We start from the raw sequence: 18000 nt of genomic DNA, 5'->3' as shown, positions 1-18000 counted from the left end.
TTCTGTTCATGCGTTGCTACAACAGTTTTTAAGTCAGTTTTCAGGCTCTACATACAAAACGTTCAGCCATTGAGCGCCCGCTGAAAGTTAAACCAGTTGAGCTTTGACTCGGATTTGGTAGTCACATATGGATATAGTGTCTTTTTTACTTAAGGTAAGTGCTGACAATTTAAAAATAAATCATGGAGGAGAAATCAATAGTTGCTGTTTGTGCCCATCTGGAATTTTATGACACCAAGTCTTTGATATACTGGAAAAGAGCTGTGAAAGAAAAAGCCTGGAGCAAGATCCTCGAGATTTGTACCACTTCAATATTTCACAGGAAGCCTCTTCATACTGTAGGTACATGCACTCGTATCGGGTAACAAGAGTCCAATGTGAACCCGTATGCTAAAAGCCCGTTCAAGATTGAGATGATCACGGGTTCAACAAATGTGAAGGTAGCATAAGACTCTTTAAGAAAACTTGCTTCAGTTTTGTAGTAATTAAAATTCAGTCAAGTGATAAAACACATCATGACTGAATCAGATGTAGCTGGAAATGCATCACGGTTCACTCAGTTATAATCACACCAGTAAGCAGGCATTGAATCAAACTGACACTATCACAAACTCCACGTTTTTTTTTCCCTGGTTGCTGCATGTACTTGCAAATAAAAAGCCTCTGAAAGCAATAGATCAATCAGCCCCATCATGCTAGCAGCATAGTATCACCTGTTTATTTCTCGCTCTGAAAATCAGTCTGATTTAGCTGACACAGTTGGCTGAGCTGCCTGTGTTTGTGTCCTGCTGTTTTGCACACACAGAACACAGAGGACTTGTATCAGAGGTTCCAACAGGAGGGAGAGGGAGCGAGGCTCCCTCAGCTTGACTCACAACTCTGCAGCTTTGTAATCCCTTTTTCTGTCTGATTTCCCTTCAAAATAGTCATGGCAAAATCATGCTTCAGTAGTGATCCGAACATAAACAATGCACAGAGCATATTTGATGTAATTAAGATATATATGCACAGTAATAGGAGAGAAATTCATTAAGAATCTGTTTCCTCCTCTGCTGGAGAGGCTCAATGCTCGTGTTCCCTTGGGCAAGGAGCTCTCATACCTGACTGAGCAGATCGAGATAAGAACCAGTTATCTTTGCCTCACAGCACTTCACATCCCTGAGGGAGATCACTACTCTAAGTAGACACAACAGCCTGGGATTCTGTACGTCCAGAATAATACTGGTGTCTTTCTAGATCCCTTATCTACAGTCAGTTTTGAACCAGGAGCCTCTTAAAATGCAATCATGTCAGCGATAACAGTTTTTCAATAGTTTTTACTATCGTCGTATAATTTCTATCTGTCATTTTGTGCAAATTTTAACACTAATCCTTTGAATCAGAAACTGTGACTTCTTGCTCAGCAGATCAAGAGGTACACACTAATGTGTACCTCTTGGTACACATTCAGTGGCTGAAAGCAAACCAGTCCTGTAGCCACTGACTTTTAACTCTCATAATGTACCACCTTCTTGTGTTCTTATTGTATCTGTGATTCTGTCTTTTGTTTTGTCCTGTTTTATGTTTCCTGCCTAGGGACTATGGATGCAAATTAGCATCATTGCTATAATCCAGCATGTTTACGCCTATCATTGTTTGGTAGATGTTCAGTAATGTGCACTGTCCCTATTAAATAAAACTTAAATAAATAAATAATCATAGAGCATTTATGTGTGCAGCAAAAGAGAAGAAATCCATTGAAGTGATGTGGTACTGGAAATTCATGGATGTACATTATCTCTGAGTTGATTTTCTTTTTCTTAAGAGAGCCATCCTGCTTTAGCATTAAACTCCTACACTGTCAGAGAGACACACAGGTCAGCTAATGGAAAACCTTTTTTATCCACACATTCTTCTAGCTTATCAAAATCTGGCACTTACATGACCCACAATGCAATTCAACTCCCAACACATTTAGAAAGTGAGATGGGCTCATAGATGAAACACTTCTTTTTTTTTTATCTTTCAGGCATAAACAGTAGCTTTAAGGTATTTCACAGATTTATTAAAAATTAAAATACAAATCTTTTTACGTGCATCATTTTTAAAGGCCCACTCCAATGAAAATCATGTTTATAACATTTTTGTCATGATGGAGGATATATATAAGAAAAGTTAAGATTAAAATTGTGTTTATGAGTATTTCTTTAGTCAAATCATTGTGAATCAGGGGCAGATGAAAAAATGTTGTTAGAAAAATTATGATGTACGTGCCACAACAGGCACAACAGCTCTGCTCCATTCGGATGCATCCACTTACAGACAAATAGATCAAAGTATGTCTTTATTTTCCTCTTTTGAGCTGACATCTGGCCAGAAACTTTACGGCTGAATAGCTCCAAAATTGATCGCCATTTCTGTTGCACTGGTAATGTTAGGTTGAGGTTGAGAAGGGCTGTAAGCAAGCAGGAGAGAGTGTAAAAAAAGAATGATGGGAAATGAAGGCAGGCTCACACTGCACTAACAGTTCCGCCCACAACTCAGAGATCAAAAGATGATTGAAGAAGGACTTTTTGTGAGAATATAACTGTAATACTAAGTTCAAGAGGTTTTTTGTTTCTTGGAAAGGTCTGTGAGCAGATGGAAGATGAACTGTTGTGTGCCATTTCTATTAGCTTGGGTTCTCCCAACTTTTGTGTAGAATCACTGAAGTTTGGCTAAAAAATGAAAGACAGTGGTCCAGCTGGCTCTTCTTCAGAACAAAATCTAATGTAGAAAGGCACTCTCTCTTGGTTTGTAAACCTCATGGAGGTAAACCCCTCTCTCCATTTGATCAGTCTCCATTTGCATGTCTCTCAGCAGAAAACAACTGAAATCAACTAATCAATAATAACTATCTGAAGTCTTTTGTGTTCAGGATTCCCGAACCTCTACTTCTTCTAGGCTGTATCTCTACTGGCATGTGTCCCAATGAGTTGGAGACACTCAAGTTCTGCTGGCAGGCTGTTCATGACACAAATGTGTCAGGTTCTCGTTGTGGTGACTCATCTCAACTCTCGTTTAGCCTCCTCCTCGTGTGAAGTTTTGAGAAATGTGACCAAATTTATTTTCTTAATATTTATGTCAGCAAGTTTGTTTCCATTAAAAAAGGATTTTTAACCACATCTGCTATAAATGCTTCAATATAAAATACATTTTTTTTTGTAAACTATTGCCCAGTTAAAGATTATCTCTGTGTTTCTCCTCTCTATTCAGGGGGATGCACCACAGCTCCAAACTGAGGGGAACCCTGGTTTCATTAAGACTGATCAAAGGGCTCCTTTTGTATTTTATTGTCTACATGTTTCTCAACAAAAACAGCTTCAAAGCGTAATCTGCAGCAGCTGCGAAATCAGCAACAAATATGATGCATGCAGACGGACACGGAGCTGTGCGTCCTTTTGAGGCGACGCACCACATCACTGAACGAGAAGATTGGTCATTTATTTAGACTTCATGTATTGCTCTCACTTTGATTCAAAATGTCTGCCCAAACATGCACACAGCAACATTTGATGGTTGGTAACAGTTTGTATTTGCATAATTATGCCTGGCATACCCTTTTGGAGATGCAGACTGTTGTTGAGTACACACAGCCGGCTGTGTTTGTCTTTTTCATCCCAAATTAACGAATAGATCTCTTAGAAGTAGATTGGTCGCTTCTAAATCAAAAAGTTTAAAGCACAACTCCACAAGCATTTAAAAACATGTTGGCAAAAAGAAAAAGTTTTTTTTGTCACATACCTATAGCCCCATTATTTGGTAAAATTTGAGGTATTTGAATCAGCACAAGAAAAATTGAAAATAAGAAAAAACAGTACTTTAAATGGATGCTGACCCAACAGCTGTCAGATGCATTATGATTTCACCTCCATGAGTCGAGGACGGGCAGTGAATAAAGGTGAGATAAAACTCATACCTGCGTAAACAGCTCTCTGACCCGTTCTTCAATAACATTGTGCTTCTCATGTCAGCTACCCATCAAGTGTGACACCAAGTTACTGGACCTCCTGAGCTTGCTCAATAATCTGACTTTTAAGGTATAGATAGAGCTGAGTTTAACTATTAGTTATATGTATATATTTAAAGATATTACTTTTTGGTTTATCCAAAATTCCACACACGTTTATTTTTACAAATCCAGTGCACACTATGGTTTGATTCGTAATTCATTTTTATGAATGATGTAAAATAGATAAGGAACAACAATAGATGAGTTATTCTCATTATAAGGTTTTGAAAGTTTTTCCACCAAAAGAGTTTTTGGGTTGTGGTCGAAGCAGACATTTTGATAAAAGCAGGAAAAGCCCTTCTACTAAATCTACTGGGATGATTATGGGTAGGGCAGAAAACATGGATATACTGTGAGTTTTTAAGGACATTTTGGTTCATGCTAATGAGATAAAGCTCTCGAAAATGTGTTTATCAAAAATGACACCAATGGTTATACAGGGTTAAGATATTTTCACTAAAACAAGAACAAACTGCTATTCAGGTTTTGGTTATTACAGTTTTTTTTGTTTGTCATTCAACTGTGCAATAATCTACTGTCGTTTCCTGAACTTTAAAAGCTCAGTCGTCTGCTTTCTGATATGCACAATTCTCTCATCACTTTGGTCTTTCATCATAAATCTGTCCCTGCTGTAACAGCAGAAACCAACTGAAGTTCCTGGAATATTCCTGTGGGCTGCCACAGTGTGGCATCATTTAGAATCCATTGATCTTTCGTTGATCCATCAACAGCCTGTTTAATGCCTGAACACCTCAACTGAGCTATGAGGTGATCATCTGACTCATAGTCACAAACTGTGCTTTTATGCACACAGTAAGTTTGAAGAAAAAAGCAGAAAAATAATAAACTTCTTTAAGAAAGTTACAAAGAGTTAAGATGTGAAAACTAAACCAACATAACTTTTATACCTCTAAGTTGTGCGTGAACAAGATGGAAGAATGTATGTATTTTTAGGAATGATTTATGTGATCCTCAACCAGGACAGCTGACTGGAGAGAGTCCGAACCACGAGGGAGCCGTGAACAGAACTGAATGGGGTCACTTGAAAGAAAGAAAAAAATCCCACCAGCTGCCTCGTTAGCTCTAAGGTGCAGACACAAGAAAACAATTATTCACAGTTCCTGTATTTACATTTTTACACACATATTTTTGTCTTGTACATAATAATTAGAATATCATCCATCTTTGAACATTACACATGCATAATGTTGCCATATTTCTAAGGCAGGAGTCTTAACCCCACAACACAAAAAGCTCTCGTGTTGCCTAAATCTGGCAAATGCAGTAGACACAAGCACGCTGTATCTTCATTTAAAATTTAACCAGTAATTTTCTCTAAATTCTTTTTTACTTGTGTCACGACTTGGCAACTATCTCAGAAACATCACTTAGTAGTTTGTTCTGAGCGTGGCAAAAAAGCTGAAAGCATTGTAATTGCAGTTATGAAACACACAAAAGAGACAAACAGCTGTATTATAATTATCAAGGAGCTTGACAAAAATACTGTATAATTACTCAGTCATTTGAAAACAGAGTCTTTACTCCAGGAAACACAGTTTGGTTAAATCTATAGTTATTTTTTGTGGTAGGTCAGGCAAGAAGTTTGAAGAAACATGTGTATTTCATTGATTTGTTGGAGAAAAAGTAACTAAAACTCTCTCGCATGGACTTAGCCAAATTTGCAGACATGATCTGATGAGTCAGAGATAAAAAAATAAAAAAAACAATTCACTGTGAGAAACTAAAATTTATCAAAAAGATGAAAGAGGATAAAACTTTTTTAACCTCTTGGCATGTTTATTAGGAATAAAATAAGTTAACAGCTCTTCTTGGCAAACATCTCCCAACAGTCACTCTCACTAACCAGGGGTCAGGAACCATAGGCTCCAGAGCAATATTTACCCTCCAAAACTGAAATGTTTTTTATTTTAAAAAGTAATGTATTTTTTAGACTTTAAGGTGAATCAAGCAAAAAAAAAGACTTGGATAAACTGAACTTTATTCAACTCATTTACAAACAGGTGAAGTAGCACGTGTCACTCTGCAAGGCTCCTGACCATGATAGCCATAATGCTACACAATCCATCACGAGGTTCAGAGTTTAGCAGAGTACAAAAACAAATAGACAAAGCACTGTGTACCATAGGAAATCAATCTGAGTTTAGTAGGCTCAACATATATGGAGCATATATAACATTATAAAGCATCAGTTAGTTAGGTTTACCAATGTATTGCTGAGATGCACCAACAACAGTAAAATAAGCTATGTACAGTTTTTTTTTTTTGAAACACTACCTACAATTACATCTGCTACGTTTAGAGGATTCTATGTGGTACAGGCTGTCAAAAGTTATAAACTATGTTATGTTTTATTTATGCCCCAAAATAGTCTATTTATATTTATTATAACAGTAACAATAACCTAAATACAAGGAAATATCTTCTGTTTTTAAGAGGTGAAGTCAGACCTCTACTAGGTTGTGGTCAGTAGTGAGAAATTTAACTGAACGGTTCTTTGAGTGTTGAAGGTTGCAAACCACTGCACTAAATGTTCCCCTGAACTCCAAAATTTCACTCATAGTGAAGAACAACAAACATTACATTAAAGCTGGCAATGACCACATTTTGAACTTGATTGTTTTTAGCAAAAATCATTTTACAATTACTGTACGAGAGAGAAAATGGAAATTCCTAAAAAAAGTAATGTCTCTAAAGTAGGAAAACTTTTACAGAGTTGCCATGGTCTTAGATTCTTAGATGCAGTATGACAAATGAATGTCATCCAAAATGTAAAAAAGGTAAGACACGGTCCATACCATAATACCATACTAAAGGACACATAAACCATTAGAATCTTTCCAAGTTTTTAAACCTATGGTCTCATTTTGATTAGTATTATAGAGATTGGCAGCTCTTGCTTAAATAGAAGCCTGGGCAAATCATCCACAAGTTAAGCCCTCGCCCCCAAAACAAATGCCCTTGCTCTCCTGTGAAAATATTGATTTCCTCAGGAAATACAAAGTTTCCTCAGATAAGTAAATTGTCCTCTCTTTTAGTCCTTTGCAAACTGCAAGCTTTGTCCAGTAGAAACTGGACAACAGATTTGTTTTGAGTGTGTTTCTGTGTGTGACTAATCCAAAGTTTGCACACAAGAGGTCAGGGCACAATAACACCTGAAAAATCTTGCTCATAACCATATCCTGAACCGATTATGTTGTTGACCAACCTCACCACTTTTTAATTCTGAGAGCAAGAACAGTTAAACTGAGTAATAAGGTGACATTTGATATGACGACAAAAAAAGATTGATTATGCATTAATGTTATAATTCAGATTTTCTTTACTTTTTTATAATTACATGCTGCCCTGGGCAAATGCCCTCTTAGCCCATGCATTAAATCCCCAATGGTAATATTCACCACTAATGTTGGAGTTAGAACAAGCACATACTATGAATTTAGAAATCTAAATGTTTTTTAACACCTCACCTATTTTTACTGGATCCTGTATTGTGATAGAACATATTTTCCTTTTTTTATTACTCCAGAATCCCCAAAAAATCCAGAAATGATGGACAAATGCATGCAATCAACCAGTTTTTGAGCAATGTTCATTCTAACTTGTACAAAGTAATACTTTCACATAGTAATGTATCAAGCTTTAATTCTCCATTCTCCAGCTAGTTTTGTCTTCATTGATTGATAAAATCTTCCATCCGTCTGTTTTGCTGTTTATTTATCAACGAAAAAATATGCCTCAGTCTTGTGTTTAAATATGCACACCACATCAGATGTTCAATGACTCAGCACTTCCAACTGATAAGTAACCTTTCCGGTAAAACTGACTCACGGCCGCACAGAACTTCAAGACACATGCTACACCAGCTACACCAGCTGAAAAGTTTGTAAAAACTACCTAATATAAATACTGTTTAAACAGTCATGGAGTCAGCTGTTCATTTTTCTGCTTTGGGAGTTTGACCTAACGATCACGTCAGACGGCATCAGGTGCGTTCCCTGTGCACATCAACACTTTCAATGGAGGAAGCTTCTCTATCAAATTGTATGTGACAGTTCTTGTTGTGCTGGCAGAGTATTTGTTTGTGAGCCTTGGATTTTGGATTTAGCTCTTGTTTTATGGTCACCTCATCCACACAAAGTCACAAATCATTTCATACAGAGTGCTATGCAATCCAGGCAAAAATGGCCAGGAGAGGTCACAAAAGAGAGTTCTTGGTACTTTCTATGGGAAGATTCAACATCATGTTTTGCCTTTTAAGTAAACACGGTTGTCACTGTTAATTATACTTTGCTGATGCATGGCAGGACCTTCTTTGGCTTTGGAAGGTTTGGTGATATATTTTCAGATAAATGGTATAGACTACAGTTCTATGTGAGATAAGTCAGATCTGAAAAGAATTGTTGCATAAAATTTAAACTCTTAAGCTATATACACACCAGGCATTTGGTGCATGTTCAAGAACACTTGTTCAGCCCATGGTGTTCACATTGGAGCAACATGGAGGGGCTTCTTCTTTTTCTACCGTTTACTAGCGCACCTACAGGTGGAAGAGGCTTTGTGTGAAATGTCAAAGCAATTCAAATCTAATGAATTGGGCGCGAAACTGAAGCAGTTTGGTTCATTTTTAGTCTCCTTGCAATGGCGGATATTGATCACCTTCATGTCATGAGAGTGGCCTTGGTTTATATTTTTTGGAATGCAATTGCACACGTTTCCAGGCTCGTCAACACGTTTGGACTCACCAGATAAACCAGCTAAAAAACTGAATATTGGTGTTTTCAAATTTGAGTTTTCGAATTTAATGGTTGGCACTCCATGAATTAAAAGGGACATTGTCCATACATTTCTACCAAATCTTAGTCCCTGATTGGCCAAAGTACAACCTGGTTTAACTGGCAACATGCGTTCAATAGCTACACGTTTTGTACATGGAGCCTGGTCGTGAAAGCTTGTTTTCAACAAGGAAGCCCAAAAGCACATTTACGTGGCTTTACATAGACTTTTCATTGGAAGTAGCCGCTTGAAGACATGGAAGGTGTATTCGTAAATTCAGAATGGGAAGGACAATGCTGCAGGCTACCCCATTTCCAGTGGACAAACTCCCCAAACGGCACAACTGACTTAAAGTGACCTCAAATGTAACTTCCTTCTATAGCCTCTGTGCATTTTAACTGTTAAAAGAGAAAAAATGTGTGATGACGATTAAATCGCTCATAATTTACAACATTGTGAACCTCATTCTTAAAAAAATATTTTTTTTAAAACCACCTTATTAGCCAGTTAATTTAATTGACAATAACGTTCTTAACAAAAAAATGTGTTTACTTTGTGATTATGATATTACGATTCAAAAAATGATTGTGGCTTAACTTTTTTGTTGCTATTTCTACTTGTTTTTGCTATTGTTTATTCTGTTTGTTTGTTCATTTTACTGTGTTCTAGTTCCAATTATCTATTTAATTAATTACACCTGGTTGGAGCTGTGGTTGTAACCACATTCTTTTGACACTTTCTATTAGTTTCCCAACTGCGATTCTGTTTAGTTGTCACATTTAGGTTTAATATTCTCCCTTTAGAGTAATTTTCAGCTTATTTCAATAAAGCTGTAGAGTTTCCCTCAGACGTTTCCTCTGGGTTTGGGTCCTCCGTGTCTGCACTTCCTGACACACAAATAGAAACACAACATGCTTTTCCCGATATAGATTTGATTCCATATTATGCAAAAAATCTTTAGACACTCACAAACTCCCCCCCCCATAACAGAGCTGTTTTGGACTCTGGTTTGCTGCAAAATAGACAATTTATTAGGGCGCACACATACAGGTGCTGCAGTGCTAGATGAGGACAAAAGAACTGGTTCATATGTTGGCCTGATTCTGTTATGCGCCAAGATCAACAATGTATTTTTAAAACTATCAATGACCAGCAAATCCTATAAAATAATGAAAAATGTAGATATATTTTGCAAACCTGGAGAAAAATTAAAGCACAGATGGATTTCAGAAGGATGTACAGCTGTTATTAAAAGAAATTCAATACATGTGTGTGATTACATGCATGTGTGTAAACATCCATGGTTGTCTGAATGGGACAAATTATAACATTTTACCTATTTTACATTTTTTGACAGACTAACAAAAAATAATAAGACTGTTATATATAGCTATGGTATTGGCCTCATGTTACCTCGGTCATTGTTCCTTGTTGTTTGCTTGCTTTTGTCCCACCGCTTTAGGTTTCTTTGAATCTAACTAAATTGTGAGAACAAACCTGGTTGAAATACATTCAAAATTCTTAAAGATGCTTTACCTTGCACAAATAATTTTTGAGCTCTGGCAGACAAAAGACATACCTCTTTGTCATATTTGGTTCTTGCTCCCATCACATCCCATTAGGTTTTAGTTTTTTTCAGCTGATTATTGTTGGTTTTCACTTTTTTACAACCCAATCCTTTTCATCTCATAGTTTGAATGTTTGTTTTGTTAAGACTCAGTTTAACCCTTGTGCTATCCTAGGCACTTTAACATTGGGAGTTGGGTCATCTAGACCCACTAGACAGTGCTCTGAACCTTTTTTCTTCAAGGATTTGTGATCTTCACTGGTGTCTATGGATTACATGAAATCTTTCCACCTTTATCCACCTTTGTCATGGTATGGAGAACACGTCAATGTAAGGGTGGGGTCATCTAAGATAGCACAAGCGTTAAGTTTCACTTAAAAATAAAATTATGTTTAGTTTTATTTAATAGATATGCTCCCCCCATCGTGCTGCTGGTTGTCGGCAGCAATCACAAGTCCTGACACCCAAAGGTCGATCATCTCAGCACCAGTAAGCATCCCGGGATCACTCATGCCTTTAAGCATTTTTTTTTTGTGTTTTGCAGTCCACAAATGAAAAGTAAGAAAGTTAGCTTAGTTAAGCTTCAGCCTGCTCTTTTTCAAACACGTTTTGTAATATTATTATTACGGGTGTTGTAGATATTGTTATTGCTATCATCTATAAGATTGTATGATTTAGATTTTATTCTGCTTATTAAAATGTTTGAAGAAATAAAAAAAAAAACTGCAGTGTTGGCTTTGGATGTGTTTTTTATGATTGTGCACCACCAACCAGACACCTATTGGATTAAATTTGGTCACCGTAGGGTGTGAAATTGGTGTGAAATCGGGAAAATTGAATAAAGCTGAAGGAAATGAAGATTAAGCCCAATAAAAATCACAGTCCTTCCTTAAACATTTCTATACCTTTTGCACATTGGTGACATTAATTCTCTTTGGAAAGTGGCCTGAATTCTCCCTGCTTTTGTTGCAGGTCTGCAGTCCTTAAATGCTGATACATCTTTCAAAGCTAACTGGAGTATGAAAAACTGCATGCTGCGACAGATATTAAGGGCAACAAATAACAGGAAGAAAGAGCAGCATAGGATCTACAGCACTGAACTGAGACTAGTCATTTGTATTAGGACGACTGAAAAAAAAGCTACAATTAAAAAAAACGTCATAATAATTGTTCATCATTAAGTAATAGACATGTTGTACTTTAGACCAAAAGAAGATGCAGCAATGTCTATTTTTATCAACTGTTAAGGTTTGTATTGCTGCTTGTTTCACAGAATGTTTCACACCCATGAGTAAAAATATAACACAAACCCTGATGTTATATTAACAGAAGGTTCTATTTAGATCTGTTTCTGTCTCCATCTGCTCGCTTTAGCTTCAGTAGTTTGAGTATTCTTGAAACACTTGTGTGTCAGGATTGTACACATTTTCATCTTTGTTTTTTCTGGGCTTTAATTAAAATCAAAGTGACAAAAAGTAATCCAGTGTTCCAAAGGAGTTAAGCAAGCACTACTGGAAGCAGGAACAGATACAAAGTGATAGACCACAACTGAGAACACAGCCAAATCACATTAATTTGCTGTACCTTATTTATTCACCAAAAACTATAAATATCATAAACTGTATTTTTGATCTTTTCTAAACAGTGTTGAAACAGTTTGAAGTTGCCACTGCATGCTAGAGACTGTAAGTACGCTAAGAACTATTGAAATTTACTTTTCAATATTTCTTGGTACATTTTGCACTTTGGATCACTCCAGTGTTTTCTCAACAGTGTAGTGTGAAAGGAGACAAAACCAAATAAAAGTGTTTTATTTTATTTTATGATCAATCAAGCCAGGAAAACTAGAAAAACAATTGTTTAAAAAAAACATTCTAAAACAAAGAATCTGCTTTTCTGACTGGAAAAAATGTGTAGATTGTCTACTTTAAACTGTAAATATATCTTTGCCACTGAATGTGAAACAACTGTATCTGCAATTATTTTATTAATAATTACTTCTGTTTTGGTTCAGACGTGACCTTTTATTTTATTTTTACACATGTTCTTATTTTTTTGGTAATGCACTTATTAAGTGACCTTTGCAATTTTGTCCTTTAAAATTTTTTGTTTTTAATGTGTTCTTTTAAGATTAACCTCACACCTCATTTTAGCTTATTATTTAAATTATCATTGAAGTCCTGCTTCCTCTTTCTGGGATAAAATGTAAGAATTTCACTATTTTCCAAATTAAACGCATGAATTTTATGTATTTCTAATAATTCTGAGTGATAAGCACATCGTAAAGTTTTCTCCCCCTGTTTGACTAAGTGTGCAGTCCCATTGGACTTGTTTTCTTTTACTAAAATTAGCATTAGGTCTGATAATTCTGCTTGTGAGAAATCTCAGATAGTAATGGCTCAGGCTTTTTCCCTTTTTGTTCAGTGTCTTCTTTGCAATATGCTTTTGCTGGTGGTGCAGATGTGCACCAGCAGGCTATCTTCCTTTCTACGACTTTATGGTTGGTATTGAGACTGTGGCGGTTTTCTTTTTTGTCTACGCACATTATTTCAAAAAGCTGAAAACACTTGTTAGCTGTTGTGTTTGGATATAGAATGAAATGCGCCTTTTAGATAACCTCTGCTTTGCTGAAGTTGTTAAAATCCTGTTGGGTTTTTTTCTCTGATTGAATCTACTTTTATGTTGTTGAAGAAAGTTATTTAATGTTCAAACAAATAGATTTACTATGTTGTTATGCAGATGAACAGAGAAGTTGATTAGTAGGAAGTACCGGTAAGTCATTCAAGAAGTAAAAATGTTACTGCCTGGAAGGAGATCTCCTTTGGTTCTTTCTATTGGGTTTTGTGGGATTTATTTGAATTTTCTTGGAAATCATGAAAATCTAGCAAGTAATAAAGACCAATAGTCTGGCATTGTTTCCGTTTTCTTTTCCTTTTTGTGTTGAAGACCAAAAAGTTAAAGCTACAAGGAAATGCTATTTTTTGTGCCCTTTTTTTGCTGCTGCTTTGATTTTTTTTTTTTTTTTTTTTTTTGCTTCAGTAAATGAGAACACGCCACAACATTTTTTATTTTGCTGCAAAAGTCAAAGCTCATATTTAAATGTACGGGAATCTGTGTTGTCAAGTAGAGAATGTTGTTTCCGTTTTGCACAAGTGTGGGGTAAAAACAAAATTTTTTCTCTGTAATTTAAGAAATTCATGTAAAATTCTCAAGTCTGGCTTACTGCTTTCTCCACACAATAGATGTGACATGCTCTCTCTTTGCCTTCATTTTCAGAACAATCAGTTCTGCCTGTAAGTGCCACCGAGCTGCGTCGCCACGTCTACCAGCATAACTGCTGATCTCTGCATGAAGCACAGCCACATAGAACAGGGGCATTATGATGGAATTCCACTCTGTCAGTCATTCCTCCTTCTGTTGTGCACAGATGATGCAGCCGAGACGGCTCTTATGGCACAGCATCTGAGGCGGTTGATGCCTTCGTAAACACGGCGCACGGTAACAGATGGAGCTTCAAGCACTGATGGGTGGTCTGCTGTTAGTTTAAGATAATGGGACTGTGTAACCCTTTTGCTCTTAGGTGCTGCTCATCTTTTCCTCTCTTTTTAGAACTGTGAGCAAGCAGCCCATTTACCATCTTTTGAATGTCTTGGACGTAATTATTTTTCTGTGAGTGCTGTAAATTTTACTCTGTAGGAGTGACCTGTCTGCAAAAAATGACACTCTATGTCAGTTTGTGCTCTGAGTTAACTGAAAGACTGAGAGTGAAAAATTAAATGCATATGCAGGGCTAAATGCATAAAAGAACTATAGCTAAACGTATGGAGATAAGCAGTTTCTACTTTGCTCTCCCTCCATGCACCCATCTTCTTTCACCTCTGTCTTTTTTATTGTGTCGTCATGGTGATGGTTTTTCGTGTTGAGTCTAATTAAAGAGAGAGCTTTAGATGTATTGACTATTTCAGCTCACAGAAATCCTCTTTTCCAATACCTTTCCTCGTGTCGTCATCAAAAGGGTAACCTTTAATTAGACGGATGCGCATGCAGCTACACCAACCGGAGCCCATGTGGTGAGAAACAAACGCCATCGCAAACACAGAAGGCTGGCACAAACTTTTATTTATCTCTTTACATTTGTTGTGCTTTTCAGGGAAAACTGCTGTGGAAGAAGAAAAAAAAGAAAGAAAACACTGTTGCTGATATACACACACAACAGACATCAGTAATGAGTTGGACTAAACCATCACATGTTTGGAAGTATTAAAAATGACAAGTTTATCCTATAGTATTTAAAGTGAAGTTTATTAACTACATTGTTTCCATAGAAACCAGAAAAAGGATAGGATTAGGCAAACCTTCTCAGTTTCAATATGGCTTCTCACCTCATGTTTTCCATGGCTCACATTGAGCAACATTATGCAACACAAGAATGTTAATCAGGACTGTGGCATTTAGGCAAAGCACCACCTTTTTCAATCCTATATATTTTTATAATGCCTTAGCCAACCTCTTTGCTAAAATATTGGGTGTCACTGTAGTGGCTCAACACATCAAAAAGAGCTTAAAGATGGAAGAAAGGTTAATGAAAACACACACAAAAAACAGCTATTGTTGTGCAAATCACAAATCTCCAAACTAAGAGACTGTGTATAATGGCTTTATGATGGCAGCCAAGCTGACAGAAAATAAAGACATCAAAGTCTCAAACATAATGTGCTTGTCTTTGTTCTGCAGGAAAGGTGCTTTAATCTACTCAAGCCCATCGCAATGCAAATTCACCAGAAACAGCTCTGTAATTTCACATTACGCATACATTTGAAGGGCTGTTGAGAGCAAAAAAATCAATAAGTTGTGTTTTATTCCAGTTAGTTTTGCCTGTTGAAATGTCAAAACGCCAGAAAAAAAGCTGATAAATTCTCATTCTAGACTAAAAAGGATGTTAATTGTCACACAATCATAATTACAAAGCCCCCCACCCCCCACACACACACATCGTGTAGGTTATCTTTTAGCAGCAGGAGCTGATGGTACACATCTGACCTAATCAGTCAGTTTGACTGGAATAACTTCCCTCCATGTGATTCTATTAGATCCAGAGAGGGCATTGATATTTTTAACGTGTTAACTCCACCTGCAGTCCCAACTCAAAAGCTGCTCCACTAAAGTAATAGAACAATACCCCCTTGTGTTGTCGAACAAAACTGCACTTGTCTTAAAAAACCTCATTCCCTTATTTGATTGTCTAGACTCTATGTGTTACAATATTGTTGTTATTTGTAAATGTCATAAGATAAACACATTATTATTGTTGCAGCATGTTTTTGCTCTAAGGTCTTGAGGATATTAAAACGGCACCACATCATATAAACCCTGAAATGAACAGTTTTTATCATTTCAGAATGATATTCCAGTGATTGAAACGCTCCATGTTCAGGAATCAAGAAGATGAAAAGCACCCGGATGTTCCGATCAAATGCTCTTGAATAACGGCTCATCAGCAGGTGTGAGCAGAAAGGAGCTGCCTTCTCTGTTCTCATCAAAGCAAGGCGTCCCAGCTAAAGTATGCAAAGCTGCAAGTGTGCAGACCACAAGATAAGACAGGCTGATAAATATTTCTGCACAAACAGCTAACTGCTGCTGTGGAAAATAGAAGATTCAGGCTGGTTTCTACATCGACAGGTACTGAGCACCTTGAAGGTGACCAGGCTCTTTTTGGCAATAATGGGTTTGCAAATATTGAACCACGTAACACGACATTTCAAGAAAATCTAGAGTTGGCAAGCTAAAGTGTGTGAATAATTGGAATTATTGAGCTGAGATGAATCATAAGAACAGTAGTGCACTAGCTTTTAAAGAAAACTATTTTTATTTCCTCTGTCTCTTGTCAATTTGGGCTCAATAATGCTCTATTTTTACGAATAGAGCAAAAGTAAAAGTCAAGATTTTATTGTGAAAGTAAAATAAAAATGTCTTTTTACCTGCTACTGCAGCTCACATTCTAGATTTTACTTCACTTCATGACGGATAAAACATCTAAAATCTGCTGGTACGTATACATTTAAAGTATTATGCTTTATTGAAACATTTACATTAATACAATTTTTTATATTTTCTGGACAAAAAACTTTAAGCTTTTCATTGGAACATTAGAAAACATAAAATAAGTTTTCTGTTGAAGTAAAGATTGATTTATTAAATCTTTTTGTGGATCAAAAAACTTTTTAAAAAGTTTAGCAAATGTGTAGAAACATATGGATTTTTTTTTCAGTGTTTGACAAATCCTTGATCATAAAACACTTTCAGGAAGAAAACAAAGTTCTTCAGCATCAATAGATTAGCTTAGAAGTAACATGATTCTGAACAATCATAAATACACAATAACGATGTAATGTTTAGCAGTACAAGGTTTGTAAAGAAGACATTTTTGTAAAACACTTGGATGTTCATGTTTTTTTCTTCTTTCTCCTATTTTCATAGTTTTTTATTGATGGAACAATTAGTTCCACAATATCCCTGTCAATTGTGTCTACACTCAAACCCACTGAATTGACATTTAGAAACAACAAAAATGAAAGAAACACAAAGAAAGATATTTTTTGTTTATCTTTATTGTAGAACAAATGTAATACAACCTTGTCCGGTTAATTCTTTCTTTCCTGTTCTGAGTTTGTTGTATTAGAAGCACAACATAGAATGGAATGCCAGCAGGCAACATGTTGCTTGTTTTAGGTAAAAACAAGTACAATACAAAACGTTTTTAATCTCCCTTTTGTGGTGGATTTTTAAGAGAAACAACCCTTCATAAATCATCGATTTAAGTAAAACAACTAGAAAATGAAAAAAAAAAACGTCTGATATACTGGGTGGTTTGACAATATGCCACCACAAATATGCATTTAAAATGCAAGTTAAATAAATATAATTATCAGTTACAACTAAATAGAAAAAGAATTGCATTTTTTGGGCCGTTTTGTAGCTCAAGTTTTAGTAAATTGTAGATTATTTAGGTCTTTAAATTATGAATATATTTTTAAATATTTAGTACATTTTAGAAAAACATATTTGGTCTGAAAGTAACCAATTTAAAAGGTTCTATAAAGCAAAAAAAAAAAAAAAGATCTTAGTTAAAATCTACAAAGTGAGCAAGGCTAAATGTAGCAAACTAAGATTTGTACATTTGAACAAAGAGATTTTGGCGTAACGACCTGTTCTTACCGAAGACCCCGTTAGTTAAAATGATCAATTTTTTCCCCCAGTGGCAGCATATTGTGTCCAGTTACCAGTGATGGAAAGTGCCAGGCACATACCCTTATCAGTTCTCCGTCCAACAAACGTTTGTCAGATAGCTGGGCTGGAAAAGTGATAAGGAGATGTGCTTGACAACATTGTAACAACAATTGTCTAACAAGGCAAGGATTTGTGAGCCAAACCAATTGAAGCTGACCTCTGAAGACTGAAAAGGTTGTTAGTTCCTCATCTGAAGCGGTGCGCCATTTGTTCCGAGGGTTTTGTCCTCTAAAAGGTCGGCTCAGTCGTAATCTGCATCCGACGGGCAAACTAACTTTAGGGACACATCCCACAGTTTTATGGCACTGGGGCCCCACCTCAT

The 18000-nt window shown here is 36.3% G+C and overlaps 1 non-coding gene across 1 annotated transcript; it reads right to left on the bottom strand.

Annotated features, from left to right (window-relative positions):
* Positions 1-17680: 17680 nt before the first annotated feature.
* On the bottom strand, positions 17681-17778 carry mir184-2 (microRNA mir-184-2). The gene has a single exon (NR_107096.1). It is a non-coding gene; the product is annotated as a microRNA mir-184-2 (primary transcript).
* Between the last annotated feature and the right edge of the window lie 222 nt (positions 17779-18000).

This window comes from Oryzias latipes, chromosome 6, assembly GCF_053564925.1.
Source record: "Oryzias latipes strain Hd-rR chromosome 6, Olatipes_Hd-rR_3.1".
NCBI lineage: Eukaryota > Metazoa > Chordata > Actinopteri > Beloniformes > Adrianichthyidae > Oryzias > Oryzias latipes.
This window is presented reverse-complemented; position numbering and strand designations above follow the sequence as displayed.